Source organism: Molothrus ater, chromosome 4, assembly GCF_012460135.2.
Source record: "Molothrus ater isolate BHLD 08-10-18 breed brown headed cowbird chromosome 4, BPBGC_Mater_1.1, whole genome shotgun sequence".
Taxonomy (NCBI): Eukaryota; Metazoa; Chordata; class Aves; order Passeriformes; family Icteridae; genus Molothrus; species Molothrus ater.
Window position 1 is genome coordinate 14,077,508 of NC_050481.2, and position 16,737 is coordinate 14,094,244.

Here is a 16,737-nt window from a genome sequence, read left to right on the forward strand (position 1 = left end):
GTGACCATGACTAATAGAGGGCTTGTGCTTTTTAACTTATTTCTTGCAGTCAAAAGTAGTGCTTTGGTCATATTTTAGCTCATGAAAATACCATTGGAGATAGTCAGCTGGACTATCGGTGAGTAGAGCCAGCCCTCAGGTATTGCACCAAACCTGTAAAGAGGTTCTGAGGAAGGAAATCTTATCATATTTGAATTAATTCTTAGGTCTTCAAATTTAAATGGCATTTGGCTGTGAGATGTTGCGTTGTAAGGTCTTCATAAGTTAAAGAAAAATAAGTTGTTTCTGAGTAATTTTAAATTATAAGTTCACCACAGTTAAAGGTAAAACAGATGAGCAGGAAAGCAAATCCTTTTAATTGTTCCTCTCTTTCCAGAACTAATTGAAGAATGTTGTGCCTTTCAGTATTCCACTCTTTAGATAGTTTTAGGCTAGAGAATCTTCTACGTGAACAATGCAGGTTTCTCCAGAATGAATCTACAGCTGTTTTGGCTTCATAGAGACATTTTGATTCCCAGAGAATTGATAACAAAAGTAAATGCGATTTTCCACATTTTATGGTAGAGCAACATGAATGGTCTTTAGAATGGCTTCTAAAGGCATCTGACTGGCCAAAACCAGATAGACTTCTTTACACATTGTTTGAGAATTAGATTTTAAGATGTCTACTTGTCCCTGGAAGTTTATAAGTAACAACTTCCACTCTTTTTAGCAACATGCTTAGTTAGTCTTCAACTTGGAGATCAAAAGTAGCTAAATTACTCCTTGGGGGGGATTTCTCTATTATCATGATATGCTATCCTAGATTCTGGTTCTGTTCTCAGAGTTATGGAAGTAATATTGCTTAAAATATTTGTTGAACTGATCTGTAAATCTCAAATTCACACTTCTTAGAACTTTAATTTGTTAGAATATTTAGATAAACAGAAGTGTTGACTTCAAAAATGATGCAAACAACATTATCTCAGTATTGGTGTTTTGAAAGGAAGATTATTCTGCACCTCAGAATATTGAAAGACCCAGTTTCAGAAAGTTTTGAGTGTGAATGTTGTTTCTGAACAACTTAAATTTAGCTTTTTTGTGTTATGTCTGGAATTTGGTGTTTCATTTTGAAGAAGTTCTCTGCATATCCCTATGGCATTTAACAAATATCTATGTCAAATAGAAACAACTGTACACATCTGTAAATAGTGATGATTTTTACCATCTCTTAGGAAAGCTTCAGAAGTTCTGTTTTGAAAGGTTAAACTACAGATACTCAGAGCTGCTACTAAAATCTCTCATAGTTTTTTTTTCCTTCGGACTATCTTTGCTTTTCCTTTTCCTCCATTTGTCATCCACATCTATTATATTTCATACTGTATTCTTCTCATGCTGGACATTTCCTAGTTATGTGTCTTGTTGCTAACATCATTCCATCTCAAATGTGTCTCTGATGTGGTACCTATTCTGTTGTGATGTTTTCCTGCAGTACTGTTTTTATCCTATATTTTCTTTTCCATAGATGCATTTTTCTTTAGACTGACATGATGCTATTCTTTCTTCAGCAGCTTCAGATATTTGCAGCTGACCCTATAGTTTCCTCTTTTTTTCTTAGCCTTTAACATTTGCAGTTGTAAGTCAAGCTGATATTTTTATTTCCCAAGTGTCTGCTAGAGCTAATACCATTTTGGGATTGATCTGCAACTTTGCAGAAAGTAGCATTGCTGTGATGTCATTGCTGTACTTTCCTGCAGTGGCCACAGAGTGCTCTTGCCTCTACTTCCCCATTAAAAACAAAAAAACAAACAAACCACCTTACCCCCTTCCCTCAAAACAAACCAAATGCTTGGGCACAGTTTTCTTGGAAGAACCTTTAAAAGAAGCCTGAAACCTCCTAGTTTAAAATATTATTTGTTTTAATATACTAGAAAAGAAAAGCTTTCAGAAAATGTTGCTTTCATTGTAGGATTTCATTGTTGTGTACCTGTTGTGTGACTTCCAAATATATTGTGAGAAGCAATGCCTTTAATGACACCACTCCAAGGTTATTCCTTTTTATTTAATAACTGATAGGAATGCACTAGGGAGCACAGATAGAGTAAGTCTAACCTGGGTTAAAATAATAGTTTGGAGGTAAAAACAGTGTGGTCAATTTACAAAGAATTGCAGGTTCATTTCTTGGAGACATTCCAGAAAAATAAGGCCCTGTTTACTGCATCTGCTCCAACAAAATCCTTCTTTGACTAAACACTGCTCCTTCAATATTTTCATTTTCAAGAATCAGATCAGGGGCTCCAGGATCATTTTGATGAAGAAGTCATCTTTTGAATGATTGGAATTAAGACGTTTCTCACAGAGTCTCCTGCTGCTCAAGCAGTCATTGCTTCTGTAAGGAGAGGGTGCCCTGCAGTGCTGGTATCAAACTTTCCTGCTTCCCACGGTGCATTCAGAGGTCAGCTGCAATGAGAATACAGATGTCTGTTTGACTGAATAAAAGGGAAACTGCAATCTTATAAATCATCATGGAAGAGGTAAAAATTGATGTTCAGGAAAATGCTGTTTCTTTTTTTGTTCAGATAGGAGAATAAGTGAACAGGTTATATTTTCGAAAATCCTTGGGAAAAGGGAGAGGTAAAGGCTCTGCAGAATTTGCAGTCACAGAAAGTAATGCTGGTTTTGGTAGGAATTGCCACAATGTGAAATTTGAAGAGGAACTTTCTTTATGCATTCGTATTTTTAAAAATTATTTTCACCCGTGCTGTAATTCTGAGATGATTTTTGATAAAAATAATCTCTGAAGCTTTAAATTCAGGGCCACTGATATTGACCAAAGTCTTATTTTCAATTGTAAGTTAATTTGATATTCAGGAAGAAAACGGTTGTGCCATAAACCTAAATAATTTGATAATTTTTATCTTTGCTCCCTTTCTTCCTCCCAATTTGCTTCCTACCAGCTATTTATCATGGAACCCACTGTCACTAAAAATACTGCATTTTATATTTTACATAATTATAGATTTATTATCTGTACATATTTTCTCTCCCTGCAGAAATTATCTACATTGTTATTATTATTTATTGCTCTAAATATTACCATGTATCTGACAAAATGAAATCAGCATAATCTAAAGTAAATTACTACAGATTAATATTTCATACTGTTCTCTCTAACAGAGAAGGTTTTAAAGATACAAAAAGAATTTATTTGGAAACATCACACAGAATACTTCCGGCTAATAATAAGCAATATTTAAGCATTTAAAAACGAAGCTGATGCTGAAAACCTAACAAATTAAAAGTATTTCCAGGTGATTAGTCACTCTGTGTACAGCACTTTGAAAGGAAATTATGGATCCTTGGTTAATTATGAGTGTCCTTGGAATTATTAGATGCAGTCTGAAGAAATATGAAAACATATGGATGTTCATTTTAATTTCTGATACCCCTCTTACCCTTCTGAGTTTTCCTTGCCTCCAGTTCTCTAAAAAAATATATTTTTAAGAAAGCTGGCTCACCTACCCTTCCCCAGGAAGTGAGGATTCATTTAGTACACAGTCTGTCTGTTGTTTCTCTCTGTTTCAATTTATCTTTTCTGCTGCAGTGGGATTTAGGAATGCTTCTATTTTTCACAGATTCATTGAATTCATAGCTGGAAAAATAATGGAGACTGGCTTCCTGCATAACATGTCTGAGAAACTCTTGCATGATGCCGTACTTTTGAAATGCATTTTTTAGATAAACATTGAATCTTGATTTATAGATTCCAGATTATGGAAAATCAAGCACATGAGTTTTATTTTGCAACAGGTATCTGCAGCGTAAGGAAGTACACCTCATTTTAATTCTACATGTTGGGTTTTGCTGTCTGATTAAAAAGACAATTACTATTTGAAGTCTCATATAGGCTCACACAGACTGTGCTTTGTTGCACAAAACTTCTCCTGATATTACAGAACATTTTCTCTCTTCCTGTATGTAAGAAGATAAGAAATTGATAGTAGGCACACCAGGTTTATAGAGGTTTTGTTTTTTTTAAATTTTTTTTGGTGGGGTAATACAGTAAGTGTTGCTGGTTTTCAAGCAAACAAACCATTTAATTTTTATTGAAAATTGATATTGGCCATATTTGGCAAGGTGGTTCTAAAGGAATCATCCTTTCAGCTTTCTCTGTATTCTTCTTTATTTCCAACATTGTGGTTTAAAAAAACCCACAGACCCAAACCCCAGACCTCCAACGCCTTATCCCCCCATGTAATATCTCCATATGTAGCTTCATCCTCCATTCAGATCTGATTTTATCTTAATCCTTCTTTGACTAGCTGCTCCATATCCCTTTGTCCCTCCTTTATGAAGGGATGGTAAAAGAAAATATATTCTTCATACTGTTTTCAGGTGCTGATTCAACGTGTGTCTTTCCTGTCTGGTCTGAACATGATTGGTGGTAAGGCAATGTCTTCTCCTTAACTCCGGTGTTGGCTGTTTTCCTGATTTCTGGGAAATTACCACTTCCAATCTCTTATTCTAAGAGAAATTATATCCTTCATATTGGTATTCACAGGAAGCAAGTGAAAACACCTTCTACTGCTGCAGAATTGAACTATTTATGAGTTTAATTTGCCATCTATCTATATGAATTCTGCACACATAACATGCACAAGTTCCTCTAAACACCTAAGACTTTTATATATATCCTTCCATACTTTCTGCTGGTTAACTCTGAGCTTCTTTCAGGATGAAGAAGTATTTTCTAGCATTCTCTTGATTAAACTAAGCATATTGATCTTATCTGGCTTTAAGGCAGATTTTTCCGGTGTCAAAATATGCTTTAACTGACTTTTAAATATTTTCAGTTTCTTCATATGTCTTTAAAAATTCAAACCCCAGACTAAACAGAGTGTTCTAGCCCTGGTGACATGAGTTGAATTTGGAAATAATGAAAATAATCTGCTTCTTTTCAATGTCCCTTTACTTTCCAAAGGATCAAATCAGTTCATTTAGACACAGCATTGCCCTGGGAGTTCACAGACAGTTGCTTGCCCCCCTACAGTTTCAGAATCAATTTTTTTCAGTGTTCCATCCTATAAATTTGACCTGCATTCCCTGTGCCTAGATTTATGCCTTTGCATTTGTCCTTATTAAAATTTATCTTGTTCAAATGAAGCCACCTAGCCAGCTGGGACAGGTTGTTCGACAGAACATTTGCCTTATTACTTGCCACTCTACCAATTTTTACATGCTCTTCAAGTTTTACCAGATATCACTTTGTATTTTCTTCCAGATCATTGAAAATGATGCTTAAGGTTTAGATGCTGGCTAGTCCATGTTTAAAATGCTGGTTAATGAAAGAGTCATTTCTATAGACTCCTATAAAGCTGAAGAGAAATGCAGAATATAGATAATCAAGATAGATACTATAGATAATAAGATACTATACTATAGATGATAAAAAATTTATAATTTTTAAAATGTACAAATAAAAAAATGATAACTTAAAAATAAACCTTAATTATTTAAATACTATTTTAGCCCATTGTGTTTAATACAATTAATTTTTTAAAATATGTATTAAATACTCCTCACTCTGAGAATTCAGCAAGAACGTGGTAGCTCAGAATGTGGAAATAAGCCAAATGCTTTACAGTCCTGTAAGTACAGTATATTAACCAATTTTCTTCTCTCAAGCTTGCAGCCAGAGTGCTCAAGGTACAATCCTCCATTTCCATAAAATCAATTAAACTTTTGGGGAAGATAAGAAAGCCACATTTCACAATTCTTTTTTCTAATAGTAGGATATAAGCTGAAAAATGTTATTTAAATTTTAAAGCAGCAGTTTATTCTAAGCTTGCAGAAGATTAGTGCATTATAATGTCCCTGCTGGGCCGTAGGAAATGAAATTAGAAACTAGAAAATGGTGTCAGGTATTCTGGTTGTGGGGGTGATGGTGCCTCTGTCTCCTTGCTGGTCTGTTCCAAATGAAGCAGATCCAAAGCAGAGTGAGCTGACCCAAGACAGAGCTGCTGCAGTCCCTTGTCCCTCACACTGCCCAGAGCTCTGTGCTTTGTGTCAGTGTCCACCTGTGGAATGCTGGCCTGGGGCCTTAAACTACCTCAAAACTCTGAGGCTGGTGATGATGATGATGATGGTGATGATGATGATGATGATGAGGCAGAAAACTGGACAGCTGGGCTGTGCAGTGTAATTATGGTCTGAGCTGAAGAAGGTCAGCATCAAGTGCAAATTTGATTTAGCAGCCTGTGCAATTTTTTTTAGGCTGTTTTGACTCTCCCTTTTGTAAACTCAGTCACATAATTTTTCAGTTCTTTGACTGGCAGGGTCTTAAAAAATGTTTGGGCTTGTCTGGCTCTGTTTTCTGCTGGAAAACCTTCCTCCCAGTGATGGGAGGGGAAGAAGTTATTTACTCAACTGCAACATTTCCTTATGGAGTTTGTGCTTAAAAAATTGTTCAAGTGCATAAACAGCTGTAAGAAGAAGAGATAAATCATTCTTTATTGTATTGCACATTAATTTTGTCATGCAGGCACCACCTTGATGATGATTTTTTATTTGTAATCAACAAAACTAAGCTTGGTGAGCAAACATAAATTTTGCAGAGATGTGTGATGTAGCAGGCATTTACAAAGGGAAGTGACATGCATTCACAGATATTTTTTTCTGCAGGTAGATGATTAGAAATTAAATAAATGCTGTTTTCCATAGAAACCTAAAAAGAGTGGTTCAATCTGATTAAATAATTTATAGATGTTATGGGCCACAAAATTACCTACACAATACCCCAAGCTGCAGGCAAGCCTACCTTCAGTAATTCACACTGCTCTATCTTTTTAGAAATCTTAGTTCTTTGGCTCTGCAAACAGAAGTATTTAATTCATTTCTGTAACTACATCTTGAATCACTTCTAATCAGCTTTCAGTCTCAACATTTTCCTGAAACTCCTCTCAGCCAGCCAAATCTTGGAATTGCTTGGAATGTCTTCCACTTTTTCCCTCTCTATTCCACTCCACTTTCAATCCAATCTTTCCTTTCAAAATACTATCCCTTGCATGGTTTGGTGAAATTTATTCTGATTTTCTGCCCACCCCTCTGCCTAATTTTACAGCATCTCTTTCAGTACCTTTCTTTTCACACTGAGAGTGCTGCAGCTTTCCTATATGCTTTTTCTATCTGTTCCACCTATATGTGAGTCCACGACCATTTTATACTGGGGACTTATTTCTGACCCATCTCCTGCAACAACCTGACTAATGAGTCTTGGTTCTCATCCCCATTTTGTCAGGACTCCTGTCTTCAGCTTTCCTGACCTCCGACTACATCTCTCCAGATCATTTATAGAGACTATTGGATCTCCTCAGCCCTCTTATTGTCTCTTTCCTTCTTGCTAAATTAAATTGTTTCTTTTCATTACCTCAAGTTTCCTCCAAAGCTCTACTTTTGTCCTATGTACTTTTATCTCAGCTAAATCAGTGGTGATTTTTAAGCCTCTCTAATAAAAAAAATGTGGTAAGTGCTACTTTTGTGCCTCTCTGATGCCTGACAAGATCATATCCTTCTTGAGACAAGGAAGACTTACTACATGCCTCCTAGAGGTGGTGTCAAATAAAATGTCTCACATAAATAATTAATTTGTAATATTCAAGGAAGAGGCAGTTGAGGATGGCTGCATTTTCTCCCTTTTCCCTTCTATTTCATGCCTGTCTTTGATTGTAGGTGCTTTGAATTTGGGATTGAACCTCTACACAAGTTTGGAGAGTGAATAGCCCAATATGGAGATAATCTTTTAGGAAAGATTGTCTTGACTTATGAAGAACAAACTCCACCAGAGTATTTTAGTATTTAAAGTACTATTACTTTCTGTGTTTAGCACATACAGCCAAATAACTTCTAGCTGCCTTCTTCAGAGTGCAGTGTTATGGCAATTTGTATTAAAATCCTTGAAAACACACATGATTCTCCTGATTTACATAATTCTATTGATTTGGCATCAGTAAACCAACAAAGCTCTTGTGTAAATATACTGCAGCACCTGTAATTTACTAAGCAGAAGACAACTTTGTTTCTGACCACTGAAAAAATTTTCAGCTGAGCCCCAAATAAGGAATAAAGGAAGGAATGTGGCCCTTTCAAGGGGATGAAGTCAACAAAAGAATGAAAATCTCTCTTATTGCATCTTGAACAGTGTTGGTGGTAGAAGAAGTCACAAGCTTCAATAAGCCTGCAACAAATTCCAGTTAAGGGAAAACCTCTTGAGGGAGGTCTCAGATGAGCTTAGTTGTAAAAGACCTTTAGGATATTTTCTCCTACCTATGAGAAACTGAGGCCTTGTAAATGCACCCCTCTTTTGTGGTATAACAGCCTGCAGTAAAACCAGGCTCACTGTTCACATGGATGAAGGATTCTCTAAAATACTGTGCAAATACTACAGTGATTCACCTCTGCTGAACTACCTATAGATAATGTCTGTAAAATGATTGTCAATTCAACTTTTCTTCATCAAAGCTCTAGTAATTTTCCCTTTATGAACATTACAAAATGCACCAATATAGTGATCCTGGTTAGAACAGGGACGTACTCCATATGCTCTCTAGATAAGACAGGGATCTCTGTACTTCCTCTCTGTGAGCCACTGATAGAGCTGCAGGTGTGACAGAATGCTAAATAGCAGCAACAGATTTTAAATGTAATTACAAGTATTTGACGACATTCATCCATGGCATAATGGGGCAGCTGTATGATTAGACTGTCCTTAGAAAATTGAATTACTCTAATAAATGGAAATGACTGTTATTTAAATGGAAGACTATTTGCATAAAATAGGCCAATGTTAAGTGACCAGCCACTAAATATGTGTGAAGTCTAATCTCAGAGTTCTGGGTCAAAGATGAATGGGTTCTTGACAAAGACTTTCATATTTGGGTGCTAACCCTATAAATACAAATTTGGTAGTCAGAAGGAGCTTCAAGATCTAAAAACTGCAGCTCAATGTATACATCTTTATTTTTCATGTTTTTTTTCTATAAGAATAAGCTAATGTTTATAATTCACTACAAATAAAGTAAACAATTTCTCATAAATGGAAATAAAAATAATAAAAAGTCAGGTGATGACATTCCTTTTCATAATGGACTTGGGACATTTCTGAGATAGCTGTTTGATTCACTGTTATCTTATTCAATATCAAGAGCTTGGAGATAATTCAGTGCAACAGAAATAAGTATCAACTACAGAGTCCCTTAATAACAAATATATTCACTTCATCAACAGAAATGCAACAGGCCCATTTCTTCCCAGCAACTTTCTGTACCTTACTGCGGCTGGGAATCACCTCAAACTGTTGTGAGCTCTCCCTCTGTTTTGGAAAACAACACCAAACCTTGTGACACCAAAATGTTTTGGAACAAAAAGTTTTCCAGCAAGAGCCTTGGTTAGAAAAATGGTTGTACAAGTTGTACCTGAAAGACCACTTTGTGTAACATACGGCCCTACATTTCATGAGAAACCTGTCAAGGTTTGCAAGCCTGCATGTATCTATCTCCACAGACAGATGTGGGCCAAGAGGTGAAAGGCTTTTTCTTTCACATTTAAGTTTTTAAACATGAGGAAATTCAGTGCTTTACTCTTTGCCCACTGCTGCCGTTTTTGTCATGAGGCCACATTCTCATGTGACTTGACATTGGTACTTTTCCATATCCATTCAAAGATTCATGCAGCTCATGAGGTACATCATAATCTTCATGGTCTATAAGCTATAGTGTAGATTCGTTTATGAATAATAAGCACCAACAGAACTGCATTCTTTTTCCTTTATTCTTTGGAGGATTCCACCTCATTTCAAACCATCTGAATCAATCCAGCTTCTCCATAAGTTTCATAAGTCTCCATATTTCTAGATATAAAACTAAATATATTTAATTAAATTTAGAAAACAAACTATCTAGAGCCAAACCTCAGCAAGTAATAGTGGGTAGAGGAGACTGATACTGTGATGCATAATTAAATATATAAGTGATCCTTTTGTAAAAGGTGATGTGGAACTTGCACTGGTTCATTTCATTAGCTGAGTTTGGGCCCAGCAAGGAGGTGGTGACTGATACCTGCCAACTTACTGCATAGTTTGAGTAGTTCTCTCTAGGAACAGGACAAGATGAGAGCGTTCATGGAGAGAAAGTGTCTAAGACAATGTTGTTTCTACAAAGACAGTTCCTAAAGGGGAAGAAAAGAATTGCTTAATGGCAACAGCAAAGGGGGAAAAAAATCTGAAATTTCTATTTTCATGAAGTTTTACTTTCTTCCAGTTTTGGTACCCTATTCCTTGAGCTAGAAACCTAGTGGTAGCTTAAATTATCTCTTTTTCTGGGTGTCTTTATCCTTCCACTGGTAAAAATGTAAAAGGTATGATGTTAGCTCTACTCTGCCTCAGTAAAAATTACAGTTCTTTAGTAGATAATGGGCCAGGATTCTCTCAGAGATTCAGCTTTCTCCCCTAAAGACAGCTTTCTAAAATCTTGAATTATACTTGCCAAGGTGAACAGAGTTATTAGGTTGCATTTCTTAATTGAGGGTCTTTTCCTCTGTAATAGAAGAGTGAGGTAACTACAGAAAGGTTAGCCTGAGCATAAGTATATCAGCACTCTGTGGTAAGTTTCCATGCTCATCATGAAATCCCTGTTTCTACATGGTGGAGTAGGCTTGAGCTTCTACTAAAGTGAACTCAGAAAAGGTTCAGGGACTTCTAAAAAAATAAGACCTTCTGAGCATGTTCACTCACCTAACTGAATATTTCAGTAGACTCAATGCAATTATTCATCATTGCTGGACTGGCACAGAATATGTGAGTAATCTCCTTTTCTTTGCTATGTTTATAAACTGCCCCAAATTCCATGAAATAAAATTTTCCCTAAAATAATCAGTTGCATAACTTCCCATAACCTTCAGCACTAACCTTTTTAGATACTTGTGAAATTGGACCTCCTGAGCTTTCCATGAAATCATCAGAAATGTGTAATGCATTAGGATTGTATTTGTTTTACTGCATAAATACAAGCAAGCAGATCTATTCATTTCCATAGTGCTCTCCTCCCCATTAAGATTTTCTAAAGACACTTGTTTTTTTCCTAAATGTAAGTGGCAAAGAAAAGTGTCCCAGGCATGTAATTTTAGTAGTGTCTTCTTCCCTTATGACTCATTACTGCTGAAATCAACACAACTTGAGAAGTGCTCAGGAACTTCAGTAGCTCTTTAATGTTTTCAAATAGTAACATCTGTGCATGTTTATGACTTCATGCTCTGCCTTACTGTTGGCCTTGGCCAATGTTTCTGGCTGTTAAGTGGTTGTACTTTCAGAGAGCAGGGTCCGTGCACTTTGCAAGAAGCGAAAGAATGCAATTATTGAATATTTAATCGAGCAGAACAGCAGCAATGCTGCAGAAACAGACCTGCTTTTATCAGAGTTTTACATGTTTGTTTAGAACTTGCATACATTCACAGGTTACTGATACACCACTGAATTTTTGTTTTCCCCACAAGTCATGACCAAATCTTTCCTTTTACTCTCTACCTTCACTTAGAGACAATGATGCTTCTGGATGTGAATGCCTCTGCATATTCTCACAGAGAATATTATTATTATTATTAATATTTCAACTTGCCATCTAATATGATGGCTGGCTGAGGGCAGAAGAGACATAGAGGGAGAGAGGCAATAGAGGGGAAGAAAAGGTTGGCTTGAAGACAAGTAGTGAGAACAGGAGAGAACAGATCTCAGAGACCAGTAGTGACCTGAAACACCCCTTCTTTAGGAGATGGCTGGAAAGGAATCTGCAACCACTCTTGCTTGTACTTACATAGACAGTATTGGCTGGAAAAGCCGGGGAATTAATGCTAATGTTAAGTCTAATAACAGATGTGTACTTGATATTCAGAATTGTAATTTACTGCAGTTTATCATGGGGAAGTTCTGGATTTCCTGTAAGGGTTTTCCATGTACTTGATGATAAATACAGAAATCTTGAAAGGTTTATGCCAACAAAAGAAGTTTTCTGCTTGATTTCCACATTTGAAATTCAAAGTCTCCAAGGAAAATTCTCTGTTGATTGAGGAGCTAATGACATGTTACTAATTACAAGAACTAAGAGACTGAAAATTGTACAACTTGTAGGAGAACGGGTTTAGGGTAACTCTATTTAAAAGAGATTGAAAACCTGAGGAAGTATCAGAAATAGAGACCAAAAATATGCAACCTGCCTAACTTCCCCTGGGGAATGTGTGAATTTACTGATGACACTGGTCATTAAATAAACTTTTATCTTTGTTAAGCAAACATGAACACATTTTTAATGCAAAAGAGCTATATATGTTTTACCTTCAAATTACAGGTTACACCTGTATTCCATACACTATTTGACTAAAATTAAAGGGCTTCTTTTTTTTTTCTTCCCCGTATTTGTCTCCTCTGGCAATGTGCTGTACTGGCATGATGGGGCTTATAGGAATCAGCATCTTCAATTTCAATTTGCCCATACTGTAGTTATGGTATGATTATGTGGATACTAAAATAAATAGTAATCTTTCAAATTCATCACACAGGACAAGATATAAAACGTTGCTAAAATTAGAATATGTTCCTTTGGGGAATAAATAGGAAGTAAGCATAGAGACAATAATTTTATTGTTTAAGGAAAGCTTCTCAAAGGAGCAATGGGAAAGAGATGGTACTTACATGTACATATTTGAAGGCTACTAAATGTTTCTGCTATCTTTGGTACTTCTGAAACAATTGCTGAATGTGTACATTCCTAATAAGATCTTTTCTAAAGCAATTTTGGTACTTAAAAGGGGTCTAGATTTCTCACTTCTGGTAAATATAAACCAGGCCTATGTGGAGTGTGTGGTCCACTTGCATAATGGTTTGGACTTCAGAATTAAGTGCAGACTGGCACTGGAGAAGATGTGTGTTTGCAGTATGTGCATATATTATTTGTTTTCCTGAGAAGCTTCTCATACTTTTGTAGAAGAACATGATGCTTTAGTGTCTCTTGGATTGGCTGTGCCTTTATGTATCAGAATAAAAGTATTTTAAATCTTTGTTATATCACTGGCTTTTTTGTAGAGAGAATAAGTGGTTGTCTGGGATTGACTCTTGAGTAGAGCTTTGGAGAGCTTCCTATCTTTCAGGTAAGACCTGGCATGACTAGCGGGACTATTAATTGTTCTTCCTTTCAAAACCAAATAAGAAGCTGATTGCCGTTTTACAGGCAATATGTTGTATTTACTGTACATTTCTTGCTGTAAACTCTTTGAGAAATCATAATGTTCTGCAAAATCTAGAAATAGGTGTTCTTCTAGATTGGTTCTTTACATTTGTTTTTATGGAGTTCACTATTGTTTCTTCAATATATAAATTATTCCCAAGATTTCACTGAAAAATGCAGGATGACCTTTTTTGGCAATGACATATTTGAGAGACTTACATTCTTACAGATGAACTGAACTCTCTTTTCATATGTATAAACTTATTAGTCTAAACTCCTGGGGTTTATATTCTTATTGATTTTAGTGGTCAAAGTCATATCTTATTCTCTGATCAGGCCCTACACTAAAACATGACTGAAGTGCTGTAAAACACTACTGAAAAGAAAACTAAAAATACCTCCAGAAATAATACCCATTTAAAACCATCAGTTATGCAATAACCCACCATATCTACAAAAAAGAGCACAATCTTCTGTTGTCTTGACCTAAGTGGTGATAATTTACAGCAGCTGCAAAGCTGACCCTTTATGCTTTTGATAATTTGAAAGGTTTATCAAATGTCCTTTCAAACAATTTTAAAGACCTTTTAATAATGTTTCAAAATTTTTGACAAAAACTTCCTTTTATCATCTGAATCCTAGCCATTGAAGGAATATTCTTAGTGGAATATTTTCAATTTCAATTTGATATAAAATGTCGGTAGGAGAATATAGAGGTTTAAGTGTGTGGTTTTAGAGACTTATTCTATCTGTTTAGCAGGGTAATTATATTTGCCTTGCATGAGCACAATGAAATGGCTACTCAGATAAAACATTTTAGATCTAACACAGAGCTTTGTCTGCTTATTTCCAGATATTCTTAAAAAGAGAGAAAGTTTTTGTTTATGCAAGATCTTGCATTTGCCCCTGCTTCCATCCATCCAAATGGCACAAATGTTAATAAATTCGCTAAAATATTTATTTGATGGTTTGAAGGGTTTCCCTTGTTTGTTATCCTTTATCCTGCACTTCTTGTGTGGACTGGACAAACAAGAGAAATGGAATCACAGTGAGGGGAGGAAGTAGGGAATAAAAAAAATTACGACCAGAAAGCAGAAAAAGCCGCAGGGGAGGGAAACTGCATGCAAATCTATTTTGCATTGAGGTCAATAATCCTGATATTTTGGGCTCCTTTTTTTGTTTACACTGAGGTTATCTGCACCTTTGTGAAAACCTTTTTTAAGATATAATACTGTAACTGAAAATCCTTGTAAGTTTCTGTTACAAACTCTTTGGAATTTCTCTTTCACCTTCTCTTATATCAGGGTCTAAATGCTCTTCAAGAATTTCAGGAAAGCTCATTTAGTCTTCCAAAATCCTTGTGACTTCATGCAAGGTTCCACTGGTGACACTCCCAAGGAAAAATAAACTATAAGCCATACTTGTGAATTCATCTTGTGTTGCTTTCAGTGTAACCTTTTTCAGCCAGCGAGTCTCACATAACCTTTCCCTCTTGCTCGGGATCCACAAACAACCTGAGATCAGCCTCCTGACCACTTCCAGAGTGCATTGTGAAAAATAGGTGAGATTTAAACTCAGGCTTTAAATAATAATCTGGTGTTTTGGTTTTTTTGGAAGTGTAACATGTCTCAGTAATAAGCAGAATATCACACCATGCCTCTGGAAGACAACTCTCCTCAGTGGGTGTCACAAGGTATTGATGTAAGCAAGAAGTTACATACATTTATCACTGATGAATTCTGATAAACCTCTGATAATTTCCTATACATACTGTATCCTAGATCTTAATGAACATGATTTTGGTCATTAAATTAGTAAAATAGGGGAAAAGAAGCATTCATTACAAGATGTCCTACTTAAAAACCAAGTGCAATTACATACATGAGTTGTGATAGTGTTTTCCTCTCTGTGAATTTCCTGATATCTTTTGATCATATCTGAATCCTTGTGACCATGACTGCATAACAGGTGTGGGGAAAAAGTGTTCCAGTTTTAAAAGCTCTTTGTGTTACTGTTGACTACAACACTTCTCTGTAGTCTTTTTTCCAAGCCAGAACTGAAACTAAGCTGTGCTTATCCCATGGAGGCTGCTGTGGCTCTTAGCTACTTCACAACATTTCTAGGAGCTGTCCACAAACTTGTTCCTTGAGATGAGAATGTGTTATGTGTCCAGCTTTCTGCAAAATTACCTATTATCAAGGAGCTAGGTTAAAACATGCTAGATAAAGTTATTTATATCAAATGTACTTATATATTAAACTGAGCCCCAAAGCACAATCTCCATGACTGAATTAAAATTCAGCTAATATGGGACTGGTACTCATGAACAGTGAGTAGCTTTCAGGAATTGATTCTTCAAACAGAAAATGCTTTTTTATTTCTGAAAATTACCCAACTCCATGGGTACAAACCACATTGTTTTAATAGTAAGATTAATGGAACATCTGGAACTGACAGAATTAGTCTGCAGAGCAGCAATTGAACAGATGAGGAGATAGATTGGTATGGCTGTGAAGAAGCAAAAGCCAGGCCAGCCTGCTCCTACCCATCCCAGAGAGAATGAAGCTTCACAAAAATGTTTTTCCTGATCTCACTGACACCCATGATTCACACAACAGCTACAGCATCTCTACAGGCAATGCCACTTGCCCAGTGCTCTTTATCAGAATGGACAAATCTGTGTTTCACAGTGCTGCCATAGCAAACACTCATTTACTTTCATTCTTGGACTTCCACACCCACAATGTCAGCACGAGCAGCAGCTGACTGCAGCCACAATGACAGAAGTCAGTCTGTGAACAACCAGAAGGAAGCCATCAATGTATTTTCCATTCTGCCAAAGCAATTTTTAGATTGTAACAACTTTAAGCAGATTAATCAGGACAGTTAATTGAGAAATTATAGTCTTAAGCATTAAAAAGTCACAAACCCAAGAGCTAGTATTTATTTAAATGGTTATTTTTGACTTTTAAGTGTTTAAAAACATAATTTGAATTAATATTTTACACAGTAAGATACTTTAACTTACAATGTAAGTTTGTAGAGATAGATAAGAATAAAATGTTGCTTTGTTTTTATTTTTATAAAGCACATCTTGGGACCTACTCTGTGCTTCTTCTAGACCATATGGTATTCCTGGGCTTCATATCACACACAAAGGTAAAGAGAAATAAATTCTATTCTGGTAAAGAGAATAGATAGAATATGATTAACTTTGAGTATTAGAAAAGAAAAGTTATCTTGATTTTTGGTGGGAGAGATATTTTTATAAATTTCCTCATGTTGGATGTGTTCTTCCTAATGTTCTGCAAAACTTCAAAAGGTTTTCAACACTGATGCTAGACAAATTTATATGTATATATATTTTTTAGTTTCAGAACAATTTTTTTGTAAATCCATGTGTCTCAGGAGCAACGCTCCATATTTATCTCCGAATGCCCTCCTGATAAGCAGGCTTACAGCTCTTTATGCTGTGCCTTTCAAACCCAAA

At 35.9% G+C, this 16,737-nt stretch overlaps 1 pseudogene; it reads left to right on the plus strand.

Moving 5' to 3' along the window:
- Positions 1-6,063: 6,063 nt before the first annotated feature.
- The window catches only part of LOC129046669 (uncharacterized), a 70,911-nt pseudogene continuing 60,237 nt past the window's right edge, over positions 6,064-16,737 (plus strand).